General features: G+C 41.5%; 1 pseudogene; it reads left to right on the top strand.

Annotated features, from left to right (window-relative positions):
• LOC125911372 (aldehyde oxidase 4-like) overlaps positions 1-4,727 on the top strand; it is a 74,337-nt pseudogene extending 69,610 nt beyond the window's left edge.
• The last annotated feature ends 7,988 nt before the right edge of the window (positions 4,728-12,715 follow it).

The raw sequence follows: 12,715 nt of genomic DNA, 5'->3' as shown, positions 1-12,715 counted from the left end.
GTGTGTTAGACTGCATCTCCTGGACTTTGATATTTTCCTTTAGGGACAAACATTTGGAAATATCCAAATACAGTTTTTAAATTTGTGTGCCTTATTCCTTAATTTTACATTTCAATAAAATGCAAACAGTAACTCTCCTTCAATTTTTTAGCCTCCAGGCGGACACCCCTTAGAGCATAACAGTTTGTAAATAGAACTCAAAATGGCTTTTAATAAAAAATATTTAATTTGATAAAAGTTTTTTTCATCACGTCTTGTTTAACATTTATCTACTCTTCATAGTATTTTATAAAGAGAAGAATCCATATATTATAACTTAATAGTGTTCCATTTTTCTAGTTCATGTTCCTTTAATGTTAGCTAATTCTCATCTAATTCAACAGATATTTATTAAGATAAATATGTACCAGGCCACATGTTAATAACAGAATACAAGAAAGTCAAGGCCTCAGAATGTCTATAAATGTGAGAGAGAGCAAGAGGAGAGAGGCAAACAAGGAAAATGCCCTCTGAGAGCCACCATGATGGGGGAATGTGTTCAAGACTCAGTGAGCCTCAAGGAAGTGCTTCCTAAATCCAACCAGGAAGTGGTAGGAGGATCCACACGCTCCAAATAGGCAGGAACTTGGAGGATGAAAAGCAATTCTCCAGGAAGACAAGCTGAGGTAAGGAGCAGTGAAGAGAATCAGGAAAAACTGCATTTACAAAGACTTGGAGCTCTGGAGGCACCTGGGTGGCCCAGTCAGTTAAGCATCTGACTTCAGCTCAAGTCATAATCTCATGGTTTGTGAACCCAAGGTCCATGTTGGACTCTGTGCTGACAGCTCAGAGCCTGGAGCCTGCTTTGGATTCTGTGTCTCTCTGCCCCTCCCCTGCTCATGTTCTGTCTCTCACTCTCTCTCTCAAAAATAAATAAACATTAAAAACAAAAACAAAAAACAAAACAAAGACTTGGCGATCTGAGTGAAATCTAGTGGGCTTGATAATTACCTGGAACTTGACAAGTGTCGGGTACCTGGAGTGTGGGGCACCTGGGCAAGAACTAGGGATGAGGCCAGGCAGGATGGCAAACACCAGACCCTGAAGAACCCTTCATAAAATCCACGCTAGGCTGTCAAGAATGACTCACTATGGTTTGGAGCTCCATTTTCAGTCACATTGAAATATATATTCAATCAGTATCATATACTTATAAACTGTGAAATTTTTGCCTATAGATTGAAAGAGAATTTATCCAAGCCATGAGATTATATACCATAGAAGAACTGAAATATTTCCAGAAGGTGTGCTTTATTCTCAGAGTCCAGATGACTACAAAATCCCTTCTGTCACTGATATACCAGAAGAGCTCTGTGTCACTTTGGTGCACTTCCAAAATCCCACCGTCATTTAACCAACCAAGGTAAGAAATCAAGACCTCTATGTGAGTTTGTAGAGCTACCATAACAAACTACCACACACTGGGTGACTTTAGCAACAGAGATATATTTTCTCAGTTCTGGAGACTAGAAGTCTGAGATCAAGGTTTGATTTCTTCTCGGGCCTCTCTTTGGCTTGCAGACAGCCAGCTCACTGTGCCCTCCCATGGTCATCCCCTCTGTGTGCATATGTCTGATGTCTCTCTCTGTGTGTCCTAATTTCCTTTTCTTATAAAGACACTAGTGATATTGGATTTGGGCACACCTTAAAGACCTATTTAAAGACCTTATCTCCAAATATGGTCACATTCATAGGTACTAGGGGTTAGGACTTGAGGATATGAATTTTGAGAGAGCACAGTTCAGTCTATAACAACCTACTCTTTCAAGAAATAATGAAACAGCTCCCTGAATTTGCTTATTCCTTTGAATTGAAAAGGAGAAGGGAAAAGAAAAGCCAATTCATGGCAGAGTGGTGCTCAGTCTTGAGATCATGAAACAAATGTAATCAAACAAGAAAGGTCAAGGAAGAACCAAGCATCATGGGTCATTAGGCTAAGGGCCACCACAAGATAAAACTGAAATTGTCGGCAAATTTCACCCACCCAGAACTTTCTTTTCTTCACCCTTCTCACATGTCCTCCAGACTCAATTTTTTCTTGTTTATCTGCCTCTTTCCACACTCTCCCCAAATCAGAATAGGCTTTCAAACAAGTTTCTCACTATTTGCTCTGAGCTATTAATAGCTGCTAATACAAGAGGTATTGACTCTACATTCCCTGGGCCATATGGGCTTCAACTGACCCATAAAGACTTATGGTGAGAGCTCTTGAACACAAGTGCACAAAAACACAACTTCCCCAACTTAAGTTCTGTTTTGAGCCCACATCTGGCCAGAAAGATGGCAGATGAACCTTAGGTTTTCTAGGAAATTGCCTCTCTTTTTTGAATGTAGGTCAAGATTGGGAGGAAGGCAAGAGTTCCTGTCTGAAGGGCCTCTATCTATTCTTCTGTACTGGGAGAATCTCTAAAGACCATCCTAACATAGGCTGCAATTCTGCCTTTTAGAGTGTAGCCACCTCCCTGCCAGTTTGCTCCAAATAGGACACAAGACCTTTCTGCTCTCACCCCCTCCTCCTTACTTCTACCAGCAATCCCTTTCCCTCCACATTTGCTTCAGAGTAAAAACCAAAGCCTGAGATAGGCTTTATCTGCTTGGAACCCTTTGTCTCATCTCTCACTAAGGGCCTGGACACAAACCACAGACCACACTACTTTGAAGAAAGAAAGAAAAAAAAAATAAGTACAAAGAAGCATTGGTGAATCATTCAAAATATAATGTTACCACATGGTTAATTCAGAAACATCTAACACACACCAAGGAAGTTAGCACACATGTGGACTTCAACAGTTCACGCTTGAGGCAAGCACTTCAGTCTTTCAGGCTTAGCCATAAAGATTGTGGTTGCTTTACTTGGGTTTTGAGTTAAACATAAATGGTCTGGAGCCCAAGTTGGAATATTCTAGAGGGCACCAAGGGCTTTGGTCTTTAGGACATTACCTGGGCAGACGAACAGAGGTTTTAGCTGTCCCACTATCCTGATGTCCTGGGATATTTTCATGAGCTACTTTGAGGAGGACCCCATACACAAATCAGCGTGAGGGGAATTCAGTTCTGGCAACTCAGACATACTCTACTCTGAGGATTATAAAGCCAGAAGAGGTGAATTGAGAGATGGAGAAAGAGAGAGAGAGTGTGGGTGTGTGTGGGGGGGGGGGGGGTGTACACAAATTAGTCCTAGGAGAACCAGACATTTCTGATAGCCTTTTGCCCTCCTTTCAGGGTTTGGGTGAGGCTGGAATGTTTTGGAACCCTCCGTGTTGTTGACCATATATGAATGCAGTCACTGCTGCCCATAAAGAAAGGGGGCTGACCAAGACCTTCACCCTGAGTGGCCCAGCAACTCCTGAGTTGGTTAGGGTAACTTGTGTGGATCAATTTACTGACATGGTAAGGGTGGTGAGGAGAGGTCCCTGTTGTAATCACCACTTTCATGGACTTCCAGGTTCTTAGTATGGATTTGGTAAACATGACAAAAGCACAGGGCAGGTTCATGTTTTCCAATAAAAATTCTCACTCTGCCTTCACCTGCTACTACCTATATGCTCCAAAGCAACTGCAGAGTGAGTGAACCTCTTCAAATGATGGCTTGTTTTAGACCTCAAAGAAAATCAGACTCAAATGAGCCAGTGCTAGTAGCAAATGGACATGGTAGCTTATTTCTTGAAACATTTTATCAAAAAGAAGTTGATACGGTATTTTAATTACCTTAATAACCAAATTAGGTTAAGTGAATATCTGATCTGGTCAGTTATTCAGAAAGTATTTGTTAAGCAAACTAATAAAAATAATTTAACTTAAAATATCAAGTCACTTGGCACTCTTCGATATGCCTTGTAATGACACACTAATGACACAGTTTCATTTTCCATCTGTTGAAATATGTCTAGAACTATCCTCAGGGACTATTCCTATATGGAAATGCTTACTGCAACCCTAAATGAGGCTCTAGTATAAAATTAGATTGCAATTACAGGGCTTCTGAATAAGACATATCTTATCCCAAACATAAGAAGTTTATAAGGATAAAAAGATTTATGTCTCAAGGATTGAAAGAAACAAAAAAACTATATAATTTTGATAATAAAATGGACATCAACTTGTTCTTTTTTTAAAAGTTTATTTATCTTGAAAGAGAGAGAGAGAGAAAGCAGGAGAGGGAAAGAGAGAGAAAAAGAAAATGCCAATCAGGCTCCACGCCCAGTGCAGAGCCTGGCATGGGGCTTGATCTCACAATCATAAGATCATGACCTGAGCAGAAATCAAGAGTCAGATACTCAACTGACTGAGCCACCCAGGTGCCCCTGACTTGTTCTTAAAAAAAAAAAAAAAACAATTCTTCTTCTTCTGTGGTGCCTGGATGGCTCAGTCAGTTGAGCATCTGACTTTGGCTCAGGTCGTGATCTCATGGTTCATGAGTTTGAGCCCTGCATTGGGCTCTCTGCTGCCAGTGCAGACCTCTGTCCCCCCTCTTCCTCTGCCCCTCTCCCAATTGTGCATATGCTCTCTCTCTCTCTCTCTGTCTCAAAAATAAATTAAAAAAAGAAACCTTAAATTTTTTTTCTTCTGAATTACAAGTTTTTTATATAACAGAATTTTATTATCTTCCTTCTTTTGATCTTTTTTAGATTCCTAAAGATGATCCTTCAACATTTATACCTTAGTCTATCCATGTGTCTTAATCCTATGTTGTTCTTAGAAAATGAAAGAATACATGATTGACCTTAAAATTTTCAAACCAGAGCAAAATGTAGGTTGGCACCCAATTGTCAAAGATAATTTTAGTATCTTTCGGTTATTCTCTGTGGTTTAGGTCACTGCATCATTATGTTTTAGGATGCAAATTTACACCAAAAATATAAGGAAGCTTAGAATCAAAAATTCTTCTTTTCATTTGGATTATACTGAAGATCTACAGCATCATGATTTTAAAACATGGTAGGGTTTTCATTACCATGGAACAACTGAAGAAAATGCTCATGCTTTGTTCTTCAGAAATCTGCTGACTCCTAAAATCATCCACCCCAAAACTCTCAGGATTGGATCCCCAAAGCCAAAGGTTTGGTTGTAATAACCAGCTTGCCTGAAAAATGCATGGTTTATAACGTTTGCCAATCTCCATGGTGTAAGTACGCCCACCTTGGCCAACTCCAAGCCACCAACGATGAGGTCTCTGAACATGGGATTGGAAGAGATGTCTGTAATTGGCTCTTGTGATCTCCAGCACTGCAAGCCTTACCACCATCTTCGGGTTCCTGCCACTCCCATATGGCCTGTTTAGATGAGGCTTACGGATGTAAACCATCCAAAGCCTCCAGGTGGTCCTCATCTGCCATGAGCCATGCTAGTGGTATAGTGTCTTCTTCTGGAAAACCATACGGAGTAAAACGGTGATCTCAAATCACCTTGATTTGGTTTGGTGTCTAATAGATGAAATCAGCACCACATTCCTTTTGCCATTTCAGAGGAACACAAAAATACTGGGGTTTTTTTCAGTTATTTCTTTGCTACTTTACATTGCATTTTCCAAAGGAAATTCAGGGTTATGCCAGAGAAGGTGTTCAGTCCCTATGAGGTTTGAAACACAAATAAACAAACTAAATCACTTGTGATCTGTGTGCTAGATGGTAAACTCTGTGTTTATTAATAGTAATTTTGTGCTGGAAGAAGTAGCGTGCATGACTGTTTATGTGTGTTGAGACCAGATTGGAAGAAGAGAAGGCTGGCAGTGGAAAGGAAAAGCCTCTTTCCAAAGAAAAGTCTCTCAGTCAGTGTCCCTTATTCTAAGAGAAGTCTGTGTGTGTACATATATTTTTAAATGTCTGAATTTACCCAATAATCTAGTTTTCCTAGAACCCAACCCACACAGACTCATTGTGCCAGACATAACAGCAAAAATAGGGTTACTGGTATATTTTTCCATCAGTAAAGTAGGAGGACACATTTGTCACAGATGCAAATTAATTTTAAAAGTATTACATTTCATAGATTGTGTGGGCAAAGCCTCTGAAAACACTTGGGTAAGCCTCTGACTCTTGATTTCGACTCAGGTTGTGATCTCATGGTCTGTGAGATGGAGTCCCGTGTCAAGCTCTGTGCTGACAGCGTGGAGCCTGCTTGGGATCTCTCTCTGCTCTTCCCCTTCTTGCGTACATGTGCATTCTCTCTCTCACACTCAAAATAAAATAAACTTTAAAAAAAAAGAAACTGAATTTTTATAAAATAAGTCTGATCATTTAAGTAGTACTTAATTAACTTGAAGAATTGGGGTTGGGAGAAAGTATTTACAAAAATAGCACATTTTATAGGATAGCAGTTTTCAAACATAGGATTAATATTGTAATGTCCTTAAAATTTGACAGTTTTTAGTATCTATCATAAAACTTAATCCATGTTATTAATTTACATAAATATCTTAAAATTTAATTATTGACTATCTAATTTTAAAGTGTTATCACAGTGAGAGTTACACAGAACTGTAAAGTATGATCTTTTTAACCAGTGGTCCATAAATGGTGAAGTGCCCTTTCAGTGATAAAAGCACATAATAATTATTATCTTTGGGCAAAACTGCAATTTCTTGTTACTTAAAAACCTACCGGGGCTATTGCTTAATTGTGGGTTCAATAAAAGTTTGTCAGAAGAGAAATACCGTGTGGCCGGTCTACACTCCCTGTGCTCCACCTTGCTCCTTTTGACCCATGGGGCCAAGGATGTCTTACTTCTTCTGGACCAAAAGCTTATGACAGAACAGTCTTGTGCCAGATTACAAAAACACTGGGCAAATGGAGCTGAGTGAATAGTAGTGGGGAGGGACTTGATTTCTGTTCAGTGTCTTGAACCTGAAGACAATCACATATGCTCAAGTGTTAGAAATGGGAGAGGTCAAAAAGAGGGCTAGGACAGGAGGGCTGGGATATCTATGTTGTTTCTTTTTCTTTTTTTAAGTTTTATTTATTTATTTTGAAAGAGAAAGCATGAGCAGGGGAGGGGCAGAGAGAGAGAGGAGAGCGAGAATCCCAAGCAGGCTCTATGCTGACAGAGCGAAATCCTAAGTGGACTCATGAACTGTGAGATCATGACCTGAACCAAAATCAAGAGTTGAATGCTTACCTGACTGAGCCAGCTACATGCCATGTTGTTTCTTTTAAGAAAAAGTCTTTAAATCCTCTGCACAATGGTGTAAAATGGCCAAATTCCTCACACTATCAGAACACGTGGAACCACAGGATGAGTTTTCTGGAAGCAGATGCTGAGACAGAGTATGGGGAGCAGGATGTTTTCAGGGATCGACACCTGGCACAGGAAGGCTGAAGAAGCAGAATTGGGCAGAAGGAGAAGTCGAGCAAGACCCCCAAGGCATCAGGAACCCAGCAGGAGCCTTGGAGCAAGCACTATCTCCACCAACTGGTCCCACTTAGGCTGTAAGAGACAGGCCTGTGTACCCCCACTGTACCCCATGGCACTCAGTCACTGCGGGGCTGCCTCCATCCCCTGACCCCCCTGCAAGACCTTGAGGAAAGAGGCTCTCTGCCCCTGAGGCAGACCCTGAGGGAGCTCCCTTCCTTTGCTAGATAGGATGCTGCCCCATTCATAGAGTGTTGCATAAAGCCAATTAGATCTTTACATTTACTGGGTTGAATTTTTATTTTTTAACAGTATCATGTGTCATATACTTAATATAAAGTATCTTAAACATAAACATAATATAAAGTATACTTTAAGTGTCTTAAACTTCCTTTTCATTATTTTTGCTGGTTTGTTCAGGGACAACCAGCTGGTTCTTTTTTTTAATGTTTATTTATTTATTTTTGAGAAAGACAGAGCGGCCAGGGGAAGGGCAGAGAGAGAGGGAGACACAGAAACCTAAGCAGGCTTTGAGATGTCAGCACAGAGCCCCAGGCAGGGCTCAAACACACAGACTGTGAGATCATGACCTGAGCAGAAGTCGGACGTTTAACCCAATGAACCACCCAAACACCCCTCCATTTCTTCTCTTAATTTTGAAGTTCTACTTTACCATGAGTTTACTTTTCCATTTACTCACTTTAATAAACAGACACATATTTCTCTACCACTATTTGAAAACAAGATACCAAATATTTCCCCCATGAAAAATTACTCTCCTGGTCTCCTGCTCCAACTGTCCCCATATTTCCACCCTTTGCCCTAGTGAAATGACTTCATTGGCTTCTACTTTCCCCTCTCCCCAGCAACCCCCCAACCCTTAAGCTGTTAAGGCTGCTGTGTATTTTAGTTTACACCATTAATTGAATTTCTTTCACTATATGACTCTTTCTAGCATTTATATTACACTTCCCTAAAAGCCTGCCCTAAGCTCTTAGATTTCCTCTCCTCTTTACCCTTCTTATCTGAGCTACTTTACTGTTTGATCCTTTTCCTCAGATAGTGTGGTCTTTATCCAGGCAGGAAGAGGGTATTTTGCTCCACTTACATGGTCCCCATTGCCCTTCTTCCCTCTCAGAAACCTGAAGCTGTGAGTCTCCTGTCTTCTCTGTGGCAGCCAGAAGTTTGATGCCAGGAAGCAGGTGCTCACCAGAAACAGAATTTTCAGGTGCCTTGATCTAGAGATGGGAGCTGGGAGAGTGGGGGAAAGGACCTCGTAGTCAAAACAGTTGAGAATAGAGGGTCTGGAATATAGATGTTTAATGACCAAGTCAGGAGTCCTGAAAGTGCCCCATTATCAGTCTGCTTGACTGTGTTCTACCTTTGGGTTTTAAAGAGCTCACCACAGAAGGCAGTGCCCTAGGGATACTGAAGCCATGGCCAGTACTTTTCCATTTACATCTGTGACCAGGATTTGTTGCATTTTTTTTCCCCCAGAAATAGGTTTGTTTGGATTGTTGGGGAGGGTGGTGTCACTTAGAATATTAATTCTTCCATTGGGTAACAGGGATTTTTTGATGTAACTCTTAAGTGTATTTTTATAACAAACCTCAAGCACATGAGTCAGTATATGTCAGGTTTCTTTCACTTACCAGAATAATCCATTTAAACGTGAAGACATTTAGCCTTCCCTTTTCATTAAAGGAAAACAAGAAGGAAAAAAACTGTGGTGGCTTTTTTCCCTTTGTCTTGAATAAGATCTAAGGGTCAGAAAACCTTGGCAAAGACTTCATGCTACCTTCATACTGTGGGCAACCTTTTGTTCACTCTGCAGTGAGTCATTTTCTGATGAGCTCCCCAGAGCCCTTGGGCTTTCTGAGAGAGAGAAAACCAGAGGACTTCAGGCCTCACCCCCAGCCCTCTGGGCTAAGCAGTAACCTTTTTGTTTAATTTGTTTACGCTTTATAAGATTTCATTCAAACAAAAGTTTCCCTGGCTGAAACAAGTTTGAAAAATACCTCTCTGAAGCCATTCAAGGTCAGATTTCAGTTTCCCAGCAATTAATGTATTTGGTTCTATAATCCAAATTACTTTTATATCTTCTGAATCTAATACCATAATCACACTTTAGTACTCTAAAACTGTTCCTCTATGTTAAACACTTGTATTTTATGTTGATTCTGAAGGATTTATTCCTCTAAGTATTTTGAAACCCCATGATCCTTGCTTTTCATTGACAGAGTCCGTGCTCCTGTAAATGGGAATTGCGAATTCTCGGTGTTCACTAATTTCCCTCTTTTAGGGGCAGAGTGAGGTGGTGAATGGACTGTGGATCCTGAAAAACAATCCCTTCCCTTAAACGGAAAGGCCTCAGTCTCTACTTTTTCTCTCCCCAGGCTGCCTCTCCTCCGTTCCCAGCTCTCACAGTATCAGCTCCTCCTCATCTGTCAGGACTAGATGTCCCCTCCTCAGGCCTTCCTTTATCCCCCTCCCCAAATCAAAGCTAATTCCCATGTTTCTTGCTTCTTACAATGATAAATATTTAGTGATATGTCAGTACCTACTGGGTGAATGAATGAATGGATTACTAATGCCTCCCTCCTTCACTAAAAAGTGTCTTAGGTCATCAATCAAGCATACATTAGCCCCTGCAATAAACAAGTTGTCATTCATGCTGAGCACTGTGGGGGATACAACCAGCTATTCTAACTAAGAGCTTACTACCTAATTGGGAAAGTGAGATATAAACATTGAATAGACAACCATTAGTGGCAGTTAAGAGATTAGTTTCCTGGTTCCTGGTGTATTAAGTGAAAGGCAAAGAAGCAGTTGGTTGGATCTGAGTTGCTTTTGGAATTAACAGAAAGAAGAGAAAGGATTTCAAATCTATTTTTTGATGGTAGATAAAGATGGAGGGAGGGAGGGCAATCTCAACAGGATAGGAATAGGGTTGCTATGATTGCAGACATGGAAGAGCCTTCTTCAGCCACTTAACAAATACTTACTGGGCATTTACTCTATGGCAATTTACTCATTCTAGGCCTGAGGATACAGTGGTGCATTGAAAGTAATATTTGTAACCTCATGGAGATGAAGTTCTAGTGGGGAAAGCAAATAGAAAGGTGAACAAGTATCCATATCGGGTAGTAACAAGTGCAATGGAGAGAATGAATCAGCGGGGTAGAAAAGAGAGTGCCAGAAGTGCTGCTGCAGACTGAGTGATCAGGGAAGAGCTCAAACCCAAATAACAAGAAGGCATCAGATATGCCAATGTCTAAAAGAAGAGAGGTTGAGGCTGAATGAATAACACGCTCCAAGGTCTTAGGACAGGAAAGACTTCCACACACTCAAGAAGCAGGGAAAGGCCAATGCACCAGGGATTACAAACAAGGGAAAAAGGGGATGAAGATGCACTTGGAGAGGTGAGCAGGTCCGGTCCTGTCCCATGGGGCCTCCGTGGAAAGCATATGGGGTTTTGCTAAGTGCTGTGGGAGGCCATAACCACCTTTGGAAGGTTTTGAGTAGAGGAATGCCACGTTTAAGCAGAAGAAGGATGATGAGAGGAGTAGTTTGGCTGGAGCATGAGACTTTTTTGAAGAGTAAGAGTCTCAGATCAGAAACAAAGACAGACAATGAAGGGCTTTGCACCGTGGGCTAAGGAGTTAGGACCTTATGTTTCAGGTCTCAGACAGCTACTGAGGGTATTTTTAGCAGGAGTGACATGATCAAAAAGACTGATCTGAAGGTCATACCTAATTCACAGCATGATCCCCAACATCTCTTCTCATGACCCTGTTGTGGGTTTATTCAACAGCTTTTTAACACATGTGAAACACCTGCATACGCACCCAAACACGTGTGGAGACACTCATCTCCACAGGTGTAGGAAGACAGATATGCCTGGAACCTTGGCATTAGAATTGTAAAGAGGGGCAACTGGGTGGCTCAGTCAGTTAAGCATCCAACTCCAACTCAGGTCATGATCTCATGGTTCATGGGTTTGAGCCCCACATCGGGCTCTGTGCTGACAGCTGAGAGCCTGGAGTCTGCTTCGGATTCTGTGTCTCCCTCTCTCTCTGCCTCTCTCCCACTTGTACTTGCTCTCTCTCTCTCTCTCTCTCTCTGACTCTGTCTCAAAAATAAATAAATAAGCTTAAAAAAAAAGAAGAAGAATTGTAAACAAAATTGGAAACTTCCAACTCCATTTGATTAGGAGTGTTTCTGGACTAACTCTGTGGTGGACAGGATCATGAAGCCATATGTGAACCGAGTGGGAAAGAGGATCTTCCTCAGTTAACCAAGTCAAGAGGATGCTAGGTCTTTGCCATCTCTGGCCTGAGCCCTGTCACAAGGTAAGGTCATCTTAACACAAAGAGTTGACTCTAACAATGGTGTGCCAAGCCTCCACGCACTTGTGAAGGAAGCTTTGGGGAGCAGAGAGGTCTTGCCTCCTCTCTTGAAACCAGTCCACTTGAGCAGCTACCTGCTTTACCCATATGTGAGGCCAAGTCTTGGCATTACATTACCTGAAAGAACAAGAACTTCTTGATTTTATCCCCTAATATCTAACTGGAGATGTTCAGAAAGATCAAAAATGATATTTTTCTTTTTATTAAAGAATCTATCTATACACTTAAGGTTACTTAAGCCAGGAGATCCTGGTTTTGGTTTGTGCTTTGCCACTTGAGTTTCTATGTGACCCTGAGCTACTGATCTCACATATCTGGGTCTCATTTTATTCACCTGCAAAGTGATTGCCTTGACTATGTCACCCTTTTCCAGTGAAGCAATCCTGTGGGTGGGGAGGAAGTAAGGAGAGTATAGAGGAGCTGGGTGGTTGTGGCACCTCACACCTCCACTTTAGGACACAGAATAGACTTATCCATATGATTTCCTATGAGGACACTTCTGAGCTCAAATAAGAAAAAAGTTGGAAAAGTGCAAGCTCTCAGAAAGCCCACTTCTAGCTCTCTTTGAGAAGAAGGAAATCTGTTCAGAATATATTCCCGGGGCGGAGACAGTGTGCAGAGTAGGTTTAAGTTTAGATGGTTGCTTATGGTTCTTCACACTACAGCCCTCCAACTTACAAGAAAGCAAGAAGAGGGGTGGGTTGTGCATGGAGTGAGCTTCGAAGCCAGGATTGGTGGGAAGCAGAATAAGAGAGGCTGGGCCACACAGGTGCCCTAGACTTAAAAGGCCACAAAGCAAGGGAGTCTCCACCCCCTACCCTGCTCTCTGGGGTTCTGAGCTGCCTGCTCTTACACGGAGAGGGATTTCTGTTGCTTAGTGCTATATTTTCATTTCTCTGGCGCCAAAGAACATCTGCATC

Source organism: Panthera uncia (assembly GCF_023721935.1).
Source record: "Panthera uncia isolate 11264 chromosome C1 unlocalized genomic scaffold, Puncia_PCG_1.0 HiC_scaffold_3, whole genome shotgun sequence".
Lineage (NCBI taxonomy): Eukaryota > Metazoa > Chordata > Mammalia > Carnivora > Felidae > Panthera > Panthera uncia.
Note: the sequence above shows the minus strand (reverse complement) of the source record. Positions and strands in the feature narration are given on the sequence as shown.